General features: G+C 45.6%; 2 non-coding genes across 2 annotated transcripts; one reads left to right on the forward strand and one right to left on the reverse strand.

The window, feature by feature from the left end:
* Positions 1 to 347: 347 nt before the first annotated feature.
* On the reverse strand, positions 348 to 420 carry trnav-uac (transfer RNA valine (anticodon UAC)). Its single transcript has one exon. It is a non-coding gene; the product is annotated as a tRNA-Val (tRNA).
* An 18,095-nt stretch (positions 421 to 18,515) lies between these two features.
* Positions 18,516 to 18,588, forward strand: trnak-cuu (transfer RNA lysine (anticodon CUU)). Its single transcript has one exon. It is a non-coding gene; the product is annotated as a tRNA-Lys (tRNA).

Genomic DNA, 18,588 nt, shown 5'->3' on the forward strand with positions numbered 1-18,588 from the left:
TGAATAAGAAAGGAGGGTTTGAGGTTGACCAGACTGCACTGCCCCTGATATTTGTGAGCTCATCCTTAATATTCAGTGGTTTCTCGCCCTTTGATGGGCTGCAGTGTAGCGGATATCACGTTGGCCTCACACGCGAAAGGTCCCCGGTGGATCCGTTTTCTCTCACTCAAAGTAATCTATTTATTGAAGTGGAATAAAGAGCAATGAAGGAATAAGGGAGCCCTTTTGTCAGGAGAATAAATAGCAAATAAAAACAGCAATTGCTGGAAATCTCAGCAGGTCAGGCAGCATTTTCCAGGAGACTAAACTCACTTCGGATTGTTCCACTAGAGCAAGTTTAAACATAATGCTTCCGCCCGGGATTGAACCAGGGAGCTTTCACGTGTAAAGCAAACGTGATAGCCACTACACTACGGAAACCTCTGGCAAACGTGACACAACAGAGGGGAGCTGACCAGTGAGCTCACTCTGTGCTGATCGGGAATGTGTTGGTTCACCTTAAACAACATCTGTCCCACACTGAAAGTTCTCAATCCTTCTCCTCCGCTGCCCTTTACAGAAATGTCACGGATCACCCAGCCACCGTGTTCACTTCCACATCCTCACAGTGGGGCCACAGAGGCTCCTACCGTCTCCCAGCGATCAGCGAACTCAAAATTAAACCCGGAACACGTGTCCAGCAACGGGTAGGAGAAACAAGAGAATCTGTAAGCTCGGTCCATAACAGAAAGTAATGGGGTTATTCATGGTGATTACAGCAATTACTAATCGTCTCACAGACCTCAATTATTTTTATTTGACAAATTGATCGAGTATCGTTCCAGGTTAGTGCGCCGGATCTTAACCCCTCGACCACCAGGGAACAGTTATGATACATGTAGATATATTTATATGTATTTATATATGAACCTGAATATCAACGGCGAGCTGCCTAGGCCTCATGGTGCAACGGTAGTGCATCTAACTTTGAGCGAGAGAAATTAATTTCTACAATGAAACCCATTTCATCTTTTGTTCCCTTTTCAACACTAGAAACTGAGACAGGAGGAATAAATAGAGAAATAAAAGTATAGGGATATGAACAAGAGGAAGAGAGAAGGGGAAATACTGTCCCCACCCAGAACAAATGCAGAAACCCCTCTGCTGCGCTCGGGGTGGCCACCCACAGCCTGGATACACTAACGTCCCAACAGCTCATTGACTGTCGGAGTGGGACCGTGCGGCACTTTAGAAGACAGGTCGAAAAAGCAAAGTCACTGATTCAGTCTCGTGTGCTCCTGCTGCAAAGAATAGACACACACAATAACATGCTTTTATAATGGTTACACTTTATCGCCATTCTTGTCAAGCAGTTGTTTCGTTGGTCCAGGGGTATGATTCTCACTTCAGGGTTGTTCATGGCAATTTGCGAGAGATTCCACGTTTAAATACCGAATGAGCCCTTTCAATTTGCATAGAACTTATGCAAACAAGTGTTATGTATGTAAACCTGTAAATACCTTGTTTAACCACCAGAGGGCTCATCCCCTGGAGTCCCAAGGGATCCCACAATCCCTTGGGAGCACTTGCACTTAAGGAGGCCTCACAGGCTAGAGAAGCACTCTGGAGACCTGCAATAAAAGACTAAAGTCACAAATTACTTTGAGCTCACAGTATCTGGTCAGACTCTTTATTCATGCACTACAACTGGCGATGAGATACAGATGACGAACCCCACCGCAACGTTGCAGAGACCAATGGGCATCCTGGAGAAATTTTCGGAGGGAGATGATTGGGAAACCTTAGTGGAGCGACTCAACCAATACTTCGTGGCCAGCGAGCTGGAAGGAGAAGCGAATGCTGCCAAAGTAAGGGCGATTCACCTCACTGTTTGCGGGGCACCATTTATGGCCTCATACAAAAGCTGCTTGCTCCAGCGAAACGCACAGAGAAATCGTATGTTGATTTGTGCACACTGGTCCGGGAGCATCTTAACCTGAAGGAAAGCGTTCTGATGGCGAGGTTCCGGTTCTACATGTGCAAAAGGTCTGAAGGCCAGGAAGTGGTGAGCTATGTCATCGAGCAAAGACACCTTGCAGGCATTTGGAATTTGAAGGACATTTGGAGCACATGCTCAGGGACTTCTTTGTACTTGGCACTGGCCATGAAGTAACACTTCGTAAACTAATTTTGAGAGTCGAGACCCCATCCTTGAGTAAAGCCATAGCGATAGCCCAAGCGTTCATCGCCACCAGTGACAATACCAATCAAATCTCTCAGCACACGAGTGCTGTACAAGTACTGTAAACAAAGTAATGTTGTTTTCAAATCGTTTTGTACAGGGCAGACCTCACATGCCTGCAGCTGTACGTCTGCAGTTGTCTCAGAGTCCACCATCAAGGGTGATGAATGCTACGCCATTAACACCTTGTTGGCGCTGCGGGGGTGATCATCGTTTCCATTCATGCCGCTTCCAAGGATACGTTTGCAAGTGCTGTGGAACAATGGGACACCTGCAATGAATGTGCAGGCAAGCTGCAAACCCTGCTAATCCTGCAAACCACTATGTTGCAGAGGAGGGCAGATCCACGGCAGATCACAACGAACCAGAGCATCAGACCGAGGAGGTAGAGGTATATGGGGTGCATACATTTACCACAAAGTGCCCCCGATAATGCTGAAGGTTGAATTAAATGGACTCCCGGTGTCAATGGAGCGAGACATGGGCGCGAGCCCGTCCATTATGAGCAGAAAGACGTTCGATAAATTGTGGTGCAGCAAGGCCTCAAGGCCAGTCCTGACTCCCATTCGCACTAAACTGAGAACTTACACAAATGAACTGATTCCCGTAATCGGCAGTGCTACTGTAAAGGTCTCCTACGATGGAGTGATACACAAGTTACCACTCTGGGTGGTACCGGGCGATGGCCCCACGCTGCTCGGCAGGAGCTGGCTGGGAAATATACGCTGGAACTGGAATGACATCCGGGTGCTCTCGCCCATCGACAACATTTCGTCTGCCCAGGTCTTAAACAAATTCTCCTCGTTGTTCGAACCAGGCATCATGAAGTTCCAAGGAGAAAAAGTGCTGATCCACCTAATTACCGGGGCGCAACCTATCCATCACAAAGCGAGAGCAGTACCGTACATGATGAGAGAGAGGGTGGAGATCGAGCTGGACAGGCTGCAACGAGAGGGCATCATTTTGGTGATCGAATTCAACGAGCGGACCAGTCCGATTGTTCCAGTCCTCAAGGGAGAGGGCACCGTCAGATTCTGTGGTGATTACAAAGTAACTATCAAATGTTTCTCCCTTCAGGATCAATGCCCACGACCAAAGGCAGACAACCTTTTTGCGACGCTGGCGGAGGAAAGACGTTCACGAAGCTGGACTTGACCTCGGCCTACATGACGCAGGAGCTGGAGGAATCATCGAACGGCCTCACCTGCATGAACACGCACAAAGGTCTCTTCATTCACAACAGATGCCCATTTGGGATTCGATCAGACAGAGAATTCCAGAGAAACATGGAAAGCTTACTGAATTCGGTCCCGCGCACCGTGGTCTTCCAGGACAACATCTTGGTTACAGGTCGGAACACAGATGAGCATCTGCAGAACCTGGAGGAGGTTCTTAGTCGGCTTAATCGCGTGGGGCAAAGGTTAAAATGCTCGAAGTGCGTTGTCCTTGCGCCCGAAGTGGAGTTCCTGGGGAGAAGAATTGCGGCGGACGGCATCAGTCCCACCGATTCGTAGATGGAGGCAATCGACAACGCACCGAGGCCACAGAACGTGACGGAGCTGCGGTCGTTTCCAGGACTCCTGAACTACTTTCGTATCTTCTTACCGGGTCTCAGAACACTGTTCGAACCACTGCACGCTTTACTGCATAAAGAAAACGAATGGGTATGGGGTAAAAGCCAAGAAAATCCCGTTGTAAAAGCTAGAAAGCTGTTATACTCAACCAAATTGCTTGTGCTGTATGATGCATGTAAGCGTTTGGTGATAGCATGTGATGCGTCGTCATACGATGTTGAGTGTGTATTGCATCAAGCTCATGAATATGGGAAATTGCAACTGGTTACTTATACATCCAGGAGTCTGTCTAAGGCTGAGAGGGCCTACAGCATGATCGAAAAAGAAGTGTTAGCATGTGTTTATGGAGCACAAAAAATGCATCAATATCTGTTTGGGCTCAAATTTGAATTGGAAACTGACCATAAGCCACTTATATCCCTCTTTTCTGGAAATAAGGGGATAAATACAGATGCATCGGCCCGCATCCAGAGATGGGCGCCCACATTGTCCGCATACAACTACGCCATCCGCCACAGACCAGGCACAGAAAACTGTGCCGATGCTCACAGTAGGCTGCCATTGCCCACCACAGGGGTGGAGATGGCACAGCCCCCAGATTTAGTTATGGTAATGGAAGCATTCGAGAGTGAGCAATCACCTGTTACCGCCCGACAGATTAGAACCTAGATGAGCCAGGATCCCTCATTGTCCTTAGTAAACACTGTGTGCTCCTCGGGAGTTTGTCTAGTGTTCCGTTAGAGATGCAGGAAGAAATAAAGCCGTACCAGCGGCGCAGAGATAAAATGTCCATACAGGTAGACTGTATCAAGTAGTGGTGCCAATAAAGGGCAGGGACACTTTCATTAGTGATCTCCACAGTACCCACCCAGGCATTGTAATGACGAAAGCAATAGCCAGATCCCACATGTGGTGGCCCGGTATCGATGCGGACTTAGAGTCCTGCGTTCACAGATGTAATACATGCTAGCAGTTAAGCAATGTACCCAGGGAGGCGCTGCTAAGTTTTTGGTCTTGGCCCTCCAAACCGTGGTCTAGGGTACACGTCGACTATGCAGGCCCGTTCTTGGGTAAAATGTTCCTTGTGGTTGGAGATGCGTACTCCAAGTGGATTGAATGTGAGATGATGTCCGCTGCCACCACTGAAAGCTTGCGGATCACGTTTGCCATGCACAGCCTGCCTAACGTTCTTGTCATAGACAATGGGTTGTGCTTCACCAGTGCTGAGTTCAAAGAGTTCATGACACGCAATGGGATCAAACATGTCACATCTGCCCCGTTTAAACCAACATCCAATGGTCAGACAGAGAGAGCAGTGCAGCAATCAAGCAGAGCTTGAAGAGGATAACTGAGGGCTCACTGCAGAGTCACCTATCCCGATTCCTGCTTAGTTACCGCACAAGACCCCACTCGCTCACTGGGGTTCCATCCGCAGAACTGCTCATGAAAAGGGCACTTAAGTCAAGGCTCTCGTGAGTCCACCCTGATCTACACAAACAGGTAGAGAGCAGGCGGCTTCAAGAGAATACATATCATGATCAAACAAATGTGTCACACGAAATCGAGATTAATGAGCCTGTATTTATGTTGAACTATGGACAAGGTCCCAAGTGGCTTCCCAGCACTGTCGTGGCCAAAGAGGGGAGTAGGGTGTTCCTGGTCAAACTTCAATACGGACTCACCTGCAGGAAACACTTGGACCAAACCAAACTCAGATTCACGGACTATCCAGAACAACCCACAATAAACTCTACCTTTTTCGCTCCACCAACACACACACAAGTGGCAATCAACCCAGCGGTTGACCACGAAGCAGAACCCATCACCCGCAGCAGCCCAGCAGGACTCACCACGCCCAGCAGGCCAGCGAGGGCCCAACAAATGACTCACCAAAACCAGCATTTGCACTGAGACGTTCAACCAGGGAAAGGAAGGCCACAGATTGACTCACATTGTAAATAGTTACACTGCTGACTTTGAGGAGGCTGGGGGGAGCGGTGCCGGGGGTAGTGTTGTTACACATGTAAACCTGTAAATACCTTGTTTAACCATCAGAGGGCTCATCCACTGGAGCCCCAAGGGATCCCACAATCCATCAGGAGGCCTCACAGGTTGGAGAGGCACACTGGAGACTTGTAATAAAGGACGACGGTCACACCTTACTTTGAGTTTGCGGTACCTGGTCAGATTCTTTATTCAAGACATAACACTCTGTATTTCGGAGGCTGCTTTAAAATGTTTATTGCTCATGTGACAAGGAATCTGGGGCGACTTTTGTTCAATTTATTTCACAGCAAAAATAGTCTCAAAAATCACGTTCCGCCCGGGATCCTTTCGCGTGTGAAGCGAACGTGATAACAACGATGCTACGGAAACACTGCGGTTCAAATGATGTTAGGAACATAACCAGATGTTTAAACTTGCTGTCGAGAAACTGCCAGGATCTTCTTCAATAGTGGACTAGGCTTGAGGGGCCGAATGGCCTGCTCCGGCCCCTAATCCTTGCATGCTTATAATCTTATGAACTTTCACAGGAGAACAAACTCGCCCCTGAGCATGCATGAGGAGAAAGCTACAGAAAATATTCCCGCCAATGAGCTTTCACTTGTGAGATGAACGTGTTAACCGCTACACTGCGGAAACATCTCCACTTTCAGCACCTGGTCAGACGGAAATGTGAAGCGAGCAGGTGAACTGCTGAATCACAGTTTTTAGGAGTTAGTCGTGGTGTCAAACAATGAGTTTCACTTAATGATTAAAAGTAAGAAATGTCAGATTCAAATCCACACCTCCAGAGGAGACTGCGAACAGAACACAGCACCTGAGACCGCTCGGATATCCTGACGATTCAGTGCTGGGTGTGGCCACCTGCAGGGTGATTTTGAACTGTTGTGTCCTGTCACATGAAATAAATGAGGGCAGCAGGCGTAACTCTGCCTGACACCGGGGAAACAGTGAGACAAACCTTGGAGCAAGGGTCTGGTTATTGCCAAACAGCAAAGAAAATATTAATTCTGGAAGAACAATTTCCAAAAATACAGTGCCTTCGACGTGATTTGAACATGCAACCTTCTGATATGTAGTCAGACACGCTACCATTGCGCCACAAGATCTACACAGGGAGGATGGGATGGTCGTCTATATGAAGGTTTCACAATACAAGTGGCTTTAAAATCTCCGCCCATTCCCACCTGGTGTCAGAAGCAGCGCTCACCTGCCAGTCACTGTATGTTTTTTTCTGACACATTTGTGTTGCTTTCACGGGAAAGCATATTTAATTAACCCCTCACCTTCTTTTGCACAATGAAAGAAATGTTAACTGAGGGACAGTCGGATACTTCAATCATTTGTCCTGTGCTTTGGGGAGCGGGAAGGGAAGTGGACCCGAGTCCATGATCGGATCGGCCATGATCGTATTAAATGGCGGAGCAGGCTCGAGGGGCGTATGGCCGACTCCTGCTCCTATTTCTTATGTTTTTATGTTCTTATGCATATTAACCCATTTTACACACTGTATTTTAGGAGTCTGGTTCAAAACCTTCATTGCCGATAACACCAGGAATCTGGGGCAACTTTTGTCAAATTTAACAGCACCGGTTATTCCCACCGTGCACAGAAAATAGAATCAGCAGTGAGGATAAAATCCCATGGTGCTCATTTTCAGATTCAATGCAGTAGGATTTCAATTAAAGTGAAAGAATTTTACAGTGAAAAGATTTGGAAGTGTTACTTGTATTTATGTCTTTAATTTAACTTTGTGGCATCTGACTCCCGTTCATGCCACTGCTGAATAAGAAAGTAGGGTCTGACGTTGACCAGACTGCACTGCCCCTGATATTTGTGAGTTCACCCTTTATATTCAGTTCTTTCTTGCCCTTTGATTGGTTGCAGTGTAGCGGATATCACGTTGTCCTCACATGCGAAAGATCCCCGGTGGATCCGTTTTCTCTCACTGAATGTTATCTCTTTATTGAAGTGAAATAAAGAGCAATTAAGGAATATTGGAGCCCTTTTGCCAGGAGAATAAATAGAAAATAAAAACAGCAAATGCTGGAAATCTCAGCAGGTGAGGCAACATTTGCCAGGAGAATAAACTCGCCTCTGATTGTTCCTCTTTCGCAAGTTTAAACATAAATTTCGTGGCCAGGATTGAACCAGGGACCTGTCACATGTAAAGAAAACGTGATAACCGCTGTACTGCAGAAACCTCTGGCACAGCAGCCCCAACAAAGGGGAGCTGACCAGTGAGCTCCCTCTGTGCTGATCGGGAATGTGTTTGCTCACCTGAAACAACTTCTGTCCCACACTGAAAGTTCTCAATCCTTCTCCTCCGCTGCCCTTTACAGAAATGTCACGGATCACCCACTCCTCACAGTGGGGCCACAGAGGCTCCTACCGTCTCCCCGCGATCAGCGAACTCGCCCAGTTGACAAAATTAAACCCGGAACACGTGCCCGGCAAAGGGCAGGAGAAGCCAGATAGTCTGTAAGCTCGGTCTATCACAGAAAGTATTGGTATTCATGGTGATTACAGTATTTATTAATCGTCTCACAGTCCTCAATTATTTTAATGCAATGAACTGCTCGAGGATTGAAACCAGATTAGTTCACCGGATCTTAACCCCTCGACCACCAGGGAACAGTTATGATACATATAGATATATTTATATATATTTATATATGAACCGGAATATCAGTGGCTAGCTGCCTAGACCTCATGGTGCAACGGTAGTGCGTCTAACTTTGAGTGAGAGAAGTTGTTCCACAGAGACACCCATTTCATCTTTTGTTCCCTTTTAAACACTAGCAACTGAGACAGGGGGAAGAAATATAGAAATAAAAGCACAGGGATAGAGACAAGAGGAAGAGAGAAGGGGAAAGAGACTGTCCCCATCCAGAACTAATGCAGAAACCCCTCTGCTGCGCTCGGGGTGGCCACCCACAGCCTGGATACACTAACGGGAGAACACCAGCGGCAGGTCGGGGCCATAAAAGGAACGGCGAGCGGCCCTGGGAGCACCTTGGAGGTCCCGGGAGACTACTCCAGGGAGCAGCGCGAGCTGGTGCAGGAGGGCGGCGGCAGCGAAGAGTGATGTCATCAAGGTCCAGGTCGGTGATTGGAACGTGGGCAGACACAGCAGGAGCGGCGAGATCGGGGCGAAGGAGCGCGAGAGACTGTAGAGGGATGTGATCAGGGCCCAGGGGAGGCATGAGTTCGGAGCCAGGAGCCCAGGGGCTGCACGGGCCAGCCCACACTGTGATATGTGTGTGCACTCGGTCCGTGCAGCAGAGCTCTTCTCCAGTCCTCTTGGTTAACCCTTGCCACTGGACCAAGACCTCGCTCGGTCAAGTCCGTGTGATGGCTGGGGTGCAACGGCTACCACACATCAAAAAAATCCACGCACAGGCATCTTCCACCCTTTGGGATGTCGTCCGGGTCCTTCATTGAAACACCTGTGAACTCATCCTTTTTCGGTGTGGAAGCAAGTCATCCTCGTTTCGAGGGACCGCCTATGATGATGATGATGATGGATACATTAACGTCCCAACAGCTCATTGACTGCAGGAGTAGGACCGTGCGGCGCTTCAGAAGACATGTCGAAAAGGCAAAGTCACTGATTCCGTCTCATGTGCTCCTCCGATCAAGAATAGCAAAACACACTAGAAATGCTTCAATAATGGTTACACCTTATCTCCACATTTGCAAAGCAGTTGGCTCGTTGGTTTTGGAGTATGATTGTAGTTTTGGGGTTGTTACTTGAAATTTGCGAGAGTTTCTCAGTTCAAGTCCCGCACGAGCCCTCAATTTGTCGCAAATTTTTAATTTGCGTCAAACTTTTGCAAAAAGGACTTGCATTTCTGCAGTGCCTGTCAGGAACTCATGACGCCCAAAAGCGCTTTGCAGCCATGGAGTTCCTTTGAAGTGTTGCCAGTGAGAAAAGATGTACCCAAATCACCCCTCACGAACCTCAACTCTTTGCGTAGGAGTTCATAGAATCATAGAAGTTTACAGCACGGAAGGAGGCCATTTCGGCGAATCGTGTCCGCGCCGGCCAATAAGAGGCTATCCAGCCTAATCTCACTTTCCAGCTCTCGGTCCATAACCCTGCCGGTTACGGCACTTCAGGTGCACTTCCAAGCACTTTTTAAATGTGGTGAGGGTTTCTGCCTCTGCCACTCTTTCAGGCAGTGAGTTCCAGACCCCCACCACCCTCTGCGTGAAGAAATTTTTTCTCTAAACTTTCTACCAATTACTTTAAATTTATCCTCCTGGTTGTTGACCCCTCTGCAAAGGGAAATAGGCCCTTTCTATCCACTATATCTAGGCCGCTCATAATTTTATACACCTCAGTGAGGCCTCTCCTCAGCCTCCTCTGTTCCAGGGAAAACAAACTCAGCCTATTTAATCTGTCCTCATCGATAAGATTCTCCACTCCCGGCAACATCCTCGTAAATCTCCTCTGCACCCTCTTCAGTGCAATCACGTACTTCCTGTAATACGGCGACCAGAACTGCACGCAGTACTCCAGCTGTGGCCTAACCAGTGTTTTATACAGTACAAGTATAAATCCCCACCCCATCTCTTGTAATCTATGCCTCGGCTAATAAAGGCAAGCATTCCATATTCCTTCTTAAACACCTTATCTACCTGGCCTGCTGCTTTCAGGGATCTGTGGACATGCACTCCCTGGATTCTGTGAGGACCCAGCTGATTGGAAAACTGAAAATATAACGCCCTTATTGAAAAAAGGAGGCAGACAAAAAGCAGGAAAGTATAGACCAGTTAGTCTAACATCTGTGGTTGGGAAAATGTTGGAGTCCATTATTAAAGAAGCAGTAGCAGGACAGTTGGAAAAAATAATTCAATCAGACAGAGTCAGCAGGGATTTATGAAGGGGAAGTCATGTTTGACAAATTTGCTGGAATTCTTTGAGGATGTAATGAACAGGGTGGATAAAGGGGAACCCGTGGATGTGATGTATTTTGACTTCTCGAAGGCATTTTGACAAGGTGCCAAATAAAAGGTTACTGCACAAGATCAAAGTTCACGGGGTTGGGGGTAATATATTAGCATGGATAGAGGATTGGCTAACGAACAGAATACAGAGAGTCGGGATAAATGGTTTATTCTCGGTTTGGCAATCAGTAATTAGTTGGATGCCGCAGGGATAGATGCTGGGGCCCCAACTATTTACAATCTATATAAATGACTTGGGAAAAGGGAACGAGTGTAACATAGCCAAGTATGCTGATGAGACAAAGATGAGAGGAAAAGCAATGTGTAAAGAGGATACAAAAAATCTGCAAAAGGACATAAGCAGGCTAAGTGAGTGGGCAAAAATTTGGCAGATGTATTATAATGTTGGAAAGTGTGAGGTTATGAACATTGGCAGAAAAAATCATAGAGCAAGTTATTATTTAAGTGGAGAAAGATTGCAAAGTGCTGCAGTACAGTGGGACCTGGGGTAATTTTGCATGAAACACAAAAGGTTAGTATGCAGGTACAGCAAGTGATAAGAACATAACATGAGAAATAGGATCAGGAGTAGGCTATACAGCCCTTCGAGCCTGCTCCTCCATTTAATACGAACATGGCTGATCCGAACATGGGCTCAGGTCCACTTCTCTGCCCGCTCCCCATTACCCCTTATTTCCTTATCAGTTAAGAAACTGATTATCTCTGTCTTAAATTAAATTTATGATCAGGAAAGCCAATGGAATCTTGGCCTTTATTGCAAAGGGGATGGAGGATAAAAGCAGGGAAGTCTTGCTGCAGTTATACAGGGTATTGGTGTGGCTACACCTGGAATACTGCGTGCAGTTTTGGTTTCCATATTTACGAAAGGATATACTTGCTTTGGAGGCAGTTCAGATAAGGTTCCCTAGGTTGATTCCGGAGATGAGGGGGTTGACTTATGAGGAAAGGTTGAGTAGGTTGGGCCTCTACTCATTGGAATTCAGAAGAATGAGAGGTGACCTTATCGAAACGTATAAGATTATGAGGGTGCTTGACAAGATGGATGCAGAGAGGATGTTTCCACTGATCGGGGAGACTAGAACTAGGAGGCATAATCTTAGAATAAGGGGCCGCCCATTGAAAAGTGAGATGAGGAGAAATTTCTTCTCTCAGAGGGTTGCCCCAGAGAGCTGTGGAAGCTGGGTCGTTGAATAAATTTAAGACAGATATAGACAATTTCTTAAACGATAAGGGAATAATGGGTTATGTGGAGCGTGCAGGTAAGTGGACCCAGTCCCTGATCGGAGCAGCCATGATCATATTAAATGGCGAAGCAGCTCGAGGGGCCGTATGGCCTGCTCCTATTTCTCATGTTCTCATAATCTTATGTCCCTTTGTTCCACTACACTTCTCAGTGTCCTACCATTTAATGTCTATTCCCTTTCCTTGTTAGCCCTCCCAAAATGCATGACCTCACACTTCTCCGGATTAAACTCCATTTGCCACTGTTTTGCCCACCTGACCAGTTGCTTGATTTCCTCCTGCATTCCGCAGCTTTCTTCTTCATTATCAACCACACCGCAGATTTTAGTATCAATTGCAAACTTCTTAATCATAACCCCTATATTCATTGATGTAAATCACAAAAAGCAAGGGTCCGAGTACTGAGCCCTGCGGAACCCCACTGGAAACATCTTTCCAGTCGCAAAAACACCCATCAACCATTACCCTTTGCTTCCTGCCTACGAGCCAGTTTTGGATCCAACTTGCCACTTTGCCCTGGATTCCATGGGCTTCTACTTTTGTGACCATCTGCCATGTGGGACCTTATCAAAAGCTTTGCTACAATCCATATACACTACATCATATGCTTTGCCTTCATCGACCCTCCTGGTTACCTTCCCAAAAAATTCAATCAAGTTCGTCAGACACGACCTTCCCTTAACAAATCTGTGCTGACTGTCGTTGATTAATCCGTGTCTTTCTAAGTGAAGATTTATCCTGTCCTTTAGGTTTTTTCCAATAATTTACCCACCACCGAGGTTAGGCTGACTGGCCTGTAATTACTCGGTCTATCCCTTTCTTCCTTCTTAAACAAAGGTACAACGTTAGCAGCCCTCCAGTCCTCTGGCACCACACCTGAAGCCAGAGAAGATTGGAAAATGATGGTCAAAGCCTCTGCTATTTCCTCTTTTGCTTCACTTAACAGCCTGGGATGCATTTCATCTGGGCCTGGGGATATCCACTTTCAAAGCTGCTAAACCCGTTAATACCTCATCTCTCACTATGTTTATTTCATCTAATATTTCACACTTCTTCTCCTCGATAGTAGTGTCTGCATCGCCCCTCTCTTTTGTGAAAACAGACGCAAAGTATTCATTAAGAACCATCTCCACATCTTCCGCCTCCACACACCGATTACCCTCATGGTATCTAATAGACCCACCCTTTCTTTAGTTATCCTCTTGCTCTTAATATATTTATAAAACATCGTGCATATGCTGGAGAAATAAAGAGCTGATGTTGAATTAAGACCGACTCGACTCGACTCATTAGAAGAACCAGAGGTGCTCTCGGTAGAAAAGCAACTGAGACAGTGCGGGCACATTTCACCCGGACAAGGTCCGGTCTTTGAAGTGCTACATCAACAGCCCCTCTCTTTTGTGAAAAAGAGGCAAAGTATCGATTAAGAATCATAGCCACGTCTTCTGCCTCCACACACAGATTTCCTTTGTGGTCTCTAATAGGCTCCAATCTATCCCGAGTTATCCTCTTACACTTAATGTCTTTGTGTTTGTGTTTTTCCTGATTTTACTTGTCAACATTTTTTCATGCTCTCTCTTTGCTTTCCTGATATATTTTTTAATTGCACCCCTGCACTTCTTATATTCCTTTCGAGTTTCTGCACTTGGTGGTCTCACAATTGTACAGTTGTAGCAGGATTTCCCTGCTTTTATACTCCATCCCCCTTGTAATTAAGACTAACATTCCATTTGCCTTTCTAATTACTTGCTGTACCTGCATACTAACCTTTTGTGTTTCATGTACAAGGACCCCCAGGTCCCTCTGCACCGCAGCATTTCGTAATCTCTCCCCATTTAAATAATTATTTGCTTTTTTATTATTGCTACCACAGTGGATAACCTCATATTTCCCACATTATACTCCATCTGACAAATTTCTGCCCACCCACTGAGCCTATCAATATCGCTTTGCAGATTGTATGCGTCCTCCTCACAACTTGCTTTCCCACCTATCTTTGTATCATCAGCAAACTTGGCGACATTACAAACATGCAGAGCACAGAACAAATTATTGACGGATTGACTTTCTCTCAGTTAGCATTTCTTTCATTGTGTAAAAGAAGATTATCGAATCATTAATTATTTTATCCCATGAAAGCAAAATAAAAGCATAACGAAAATAATTGGCACATTTGAAAGGAACATTTTTGTTTTGTGCAGTTTCGGTCAGAGAAATGTTTGTGAAAGGAATTTTTTGCAGAAACGGATTCAGCATTTCAGCTTGTCGCTGAACACTTCTCTCTGGGTACTGCACTAAGCAGCAGTTTCCGTAGTGTAGCGGTTATCATGTTCGCCTCACCCGCGAAAAATCCCTGGTTTGAAAACCAAATGAAAATGTTATTTTTGTAACAAAAACTGATTTTAATTGTTCATTCCCTCCTTCCGTCCTGTAAACTTCTCTGATTCCATGATGAGCAATGAACATTTAAAACCAGTCTCCTAAAATACAGAGTGTGTAAAATCAGAAAGGGAATAAAACTTCCTCAATGATTAAAGTTTCACAAATTATTAAAATGAAGTTGTTGAAGTATCGACTGTCCCTCAGTGATCATGTTAGCATTTCTTTCATTCTGCTCAACAATGCTATCGGTTAATACCAGCAGATCTAAGCCGCATTTCAAACCCGGAAACATCTCATTCATTATTCACCCTTCCCAGTTCCAGTGCACAGAGGGTTATTTATACTCCATCCCCGAAACTCAAGTCCAACTTCTGACATTCCTTATTTCTAATTATCAACGCATTTGTTTTGACACCACTCTGAAGTGCTTTGGGTCATCTGTGTAATTTAATTAAATTACTTCACTTAGTGGTAGCAAAATTACTTCCCTAACTGGGAATCGAACCCTGGTAACTGAAGTGATTGGAAAGTTTTTGTGAAGCATTTAAATATGCCCTGCAAAAATCTCGCACTGCTAATTAAAAAACACGGTTACAATTTGCGTCAGTGCGAAAGAAGGGGATTGAAAATGACAACAAAAACACCAGGCAGCAAGTGCATTAAGACAAATTAAAACTTTTCACAAAGTTGGTACTCCGAATCAACGGCTGAGCTAAAGTGGGCACTGACCAATAGTTAAGAAACATCTCATTATAAACGATGAGCCCACAAATATCAGGAAGAGTGCAGTCTGGTCAATGTCAAACCCCTCCTTCCTTATTCAACAGAGACATGAATGGCAGACAGACGCCACAAAGTTGAATTAAAGAGCGAAATACAAGTCACATTTAATTTCCAAATCCTTTCACTATGAAATTCTTTCACTTTATTTCAAATCTTACTGCGTTGATTCTGAAAATGAGCACCATGTGATTTTATCTTTAATACTGATTCTATTTTCTGTGCACGGTAGGAATTACCGCTCCAGTTTTGAGTCCAATTTGACAAAAGTTGCCCCAGATTCCTGGTGTCGTCAGCAAAGAATATTTTGAACCAGACTCCTAAAATAGTGTTTCATTATATTAGTTCACAGGATCTGGGTGTCACTGGCAAGGCCAGAATTTATTGTCGAACCCTAATTGCCCTTAAGAAGGTGGTGGTGAGCCACCATCTTGAACCGCTGCAGTCCGTGTGGAGAAGATGCTCCCACAGAGCTGTTAGGGAGCGAGTTCGAGACTTTTAACCCAGTGACGATGAAGGACATTCTTGCTATTGAGGGAGTGCAGCGAAGGTTCACCAGACTGATTCCCGGGATGGCGGGACTGACCTATCAAGAAAGATTGGATCAATTGGGCTTGTATTCACTGGAGTTCAGAAGAATGAGAGGGGACCTCATAGAAACGTTTAAAATTCTGACGGGTTTAGACAGGTTAGATGCAGAAAGAATGTTCCCAATGTTGGGGAAGTCCAGAACCAGGGGTCACAGTCTGAGGATAAGGGGTAAGCCATTTAGGACCGAGATGAGGAGAAACTTCTTCACCCAGAGAGTGGTGAACCTGTGGAATTCTCTACCACAGAAAGTAGTTGAGGCCAATTCACTAAATATATTCAAAAGGGAGTTAGATGAAGTCCTTACTACTCGGGGGATCAAGGGTTATGGCGAGAAAGCAGGAAGGGGGTACTGAAGTTTCATGTTCAGCCATGAACTCATTGAATGGCGGTGCAGGCTAGAAGGGCTGAATGGCCTGCTCCTGCACCTATTTTCTATGTTTCTATGTTTCTATGATATATTTCCAAGTCAGGATGGTGTTGACTAAATCTAACAATGTCTGGTGTCGCAGGCACCAAACATTTTAAAGCAATGTCCTAAAATGCAGTGTGTAAAATGAGACAAGATAATAATTCACAGAAAAATAGAAACATAGAAAATAGGTGCAGGAGTAGGCCATTCGGCCCTTTGAACCTGCACCGCCATTCAATGAGTTCATGACTGAACATGCAACTTCAGTACCCCATTTCTGCTTTCTCGCCATACCCCTTGATCCCCCTAGTAGTATGGACTACATCAAACTCGTTTTTGAATATATTTAGTGAATTGGCCTCAACAACTTTCTGTGGTAGAGAATTTCACAGGTTCACCACTGTCTGGGTGAAGAAGTTTCTCCTCATCTCGGTCCGAAATGGCTTACCCCTTATCCTTAGACTGTGACCCCTCGTTCTGGACTTCCTCAACATTGGAAACATTCTTCCTGCATCTAACCTCTCGAACCCCGTCAGGATTTTAAATGTTTCTGAGATCCCCTCTCATTCTTCTGAACTCCAGTGAATACAATCCAGTTGATCCAGTCTTTCTTGATATGTCAGTCCCGCCATCCCGGGAATCAGTCTGGTGAACCTTCACTGTACTCCCTCAATAGCAAGAATGTCCTTCCTCAAGTTAGGAGACCAAAACTGTACACAATACTCCAGGTTCGGCCTCACCAAGGCCCTGTACATCTGTAGTAACACCTCCCTGCCCCTGTACTTAAATCCCCTCGCTATGAAGGCCAACAGGCCATTTGCTTTCTTAACCGCCTCTGTACCTGCATGCCAACCTTCAATGACTGATGTACCATGACACCCAGGTCTCATTGCACCCCACCTTTTCCTAATCTGTCACCATTCAGATAATAGTCTGTCTCTCTGTTTTTACCACCAAAGTGGATAACCTCACCTTTATCCACATTATACTTCATCTGCCGTGCATTTGCCCACGCATGACATGCAAAGCAGGGAAAGTAATGTCTAAAATGGGGCTGTATAAAATTAATGTGAATATTTTTCTGCCTGACAGGGTTTTGGAAGCAGATTTAATATTAACTTTCCAAAGGGAAAGATAGTTGAAAAATAAACATTTGCAGGGTGCTGGGGAATGGGACTAATTGGAACCTTCTTTCACAGAGTCAGCACAGATAACAACATAAGAAATCGGAGCAGTAGTAGGCCATACGGCCCCTCAAGCCTGCTCCACCATTCAATGTGATCATGACTGATCGTCGATCTCAACTCCACTTTCCCGCTCGATCTCCCGATCCCTTGATTCCCTGAGACTCCAAAAATCTATCGAACGCAGCCTTGAATATATTCAGAGACTCAGCATCCACAGGCCTGTGGGGCAGAGAATTCCACAGATTCATAACCCCCTGAGTGAAGAAATTCCTCCTCATCTCTGTCTTAAATGGCCGACCCCTTAACCTGAGACTGTGCCCCCAGGTTCTAGATACTCCAGCCCGGGGGAAGCAACCTCTCAGCATCTACCCTGTCAATCCTCTTCAGAATATTGTGTGTTTCAATAAGATCACCTCTCATTCTTCTAAACTCCGGAGAGTATCGGCCCATTCTACACAATCTCTCAACTTAATACAGTCCTCTCATCCCAGGAATCAATCTGGTGAACCTCTGTTGTACCACCTCCCCGGCAAGTATGTCCTTCCTCAGATAAGGAGACCAAAACTCTGTGCAGTACTCCAGGTGTGGTCTCACCAGGGCCCTGTACAATTGTAGCAAGACTTCCTTACTCTTGTACTGTGGGCTATATATTCGGTACTATGGGGCAACTGCAAACAGTGCTCCCTGGCAGTCTAGTGGTTAGGCTTTGGTGTTCTCATTGCTGTGGTCAGTGTTTGATTTTCGGTCAGGGAAAGCATTGTTACAGAGCAAGTTGATTAAAAATAATTCAAGTCGGTGAAATACTGAATAATTGTTTCAATCAGCATTAATGCACCGACATGTATTGCACACTGAAGGAAATACAAATATGTTTGCCCAGCGACTGTTGAATTTTAATAACTTTTTATACAACCGTAGAATCAGCAGAAAAACAGGATATTCGCCCATAGTACTTATCTAAGGAAAGATATACTTGCCTTGGAGATGGTGCAACAGAGGTTCAACAGATTGATTCCTGGGATGAGAGGGCTGTCCTATGATGAGAGATTGTGTAGAATATGCCGATACTCTCTGGAGTTTCGAAGAATGGGAGGTGATCTCGTTGAAACGGACAATATTCTGAAGGGGATTGACAGGGTAGATGTTGAGAAGCCCGGCTAGCTCAGTCGGTAGAGCATGAGACTCTTAATCTCAGGGTCGTGGGTTTGAGCCCCATGTTCGTCG

Source organism: Pristiophorus japonicus, unplaced genomic scaffold (assembly GCF_044704955.1).
Source record: "Pristiophorus japonicus isolate sPriJap1 unplaced genomic scaffold, sPriJap1.hap1 HAP1_SCAFFOLD_52, whole genome shotgun sequence".
Taxonomy (NCBI): Eukaryota; Metazoa; Chordata; class Chondrichthyes; family Pristiophoridae; genus Pristiophorus; species Pristiophorus japonicus.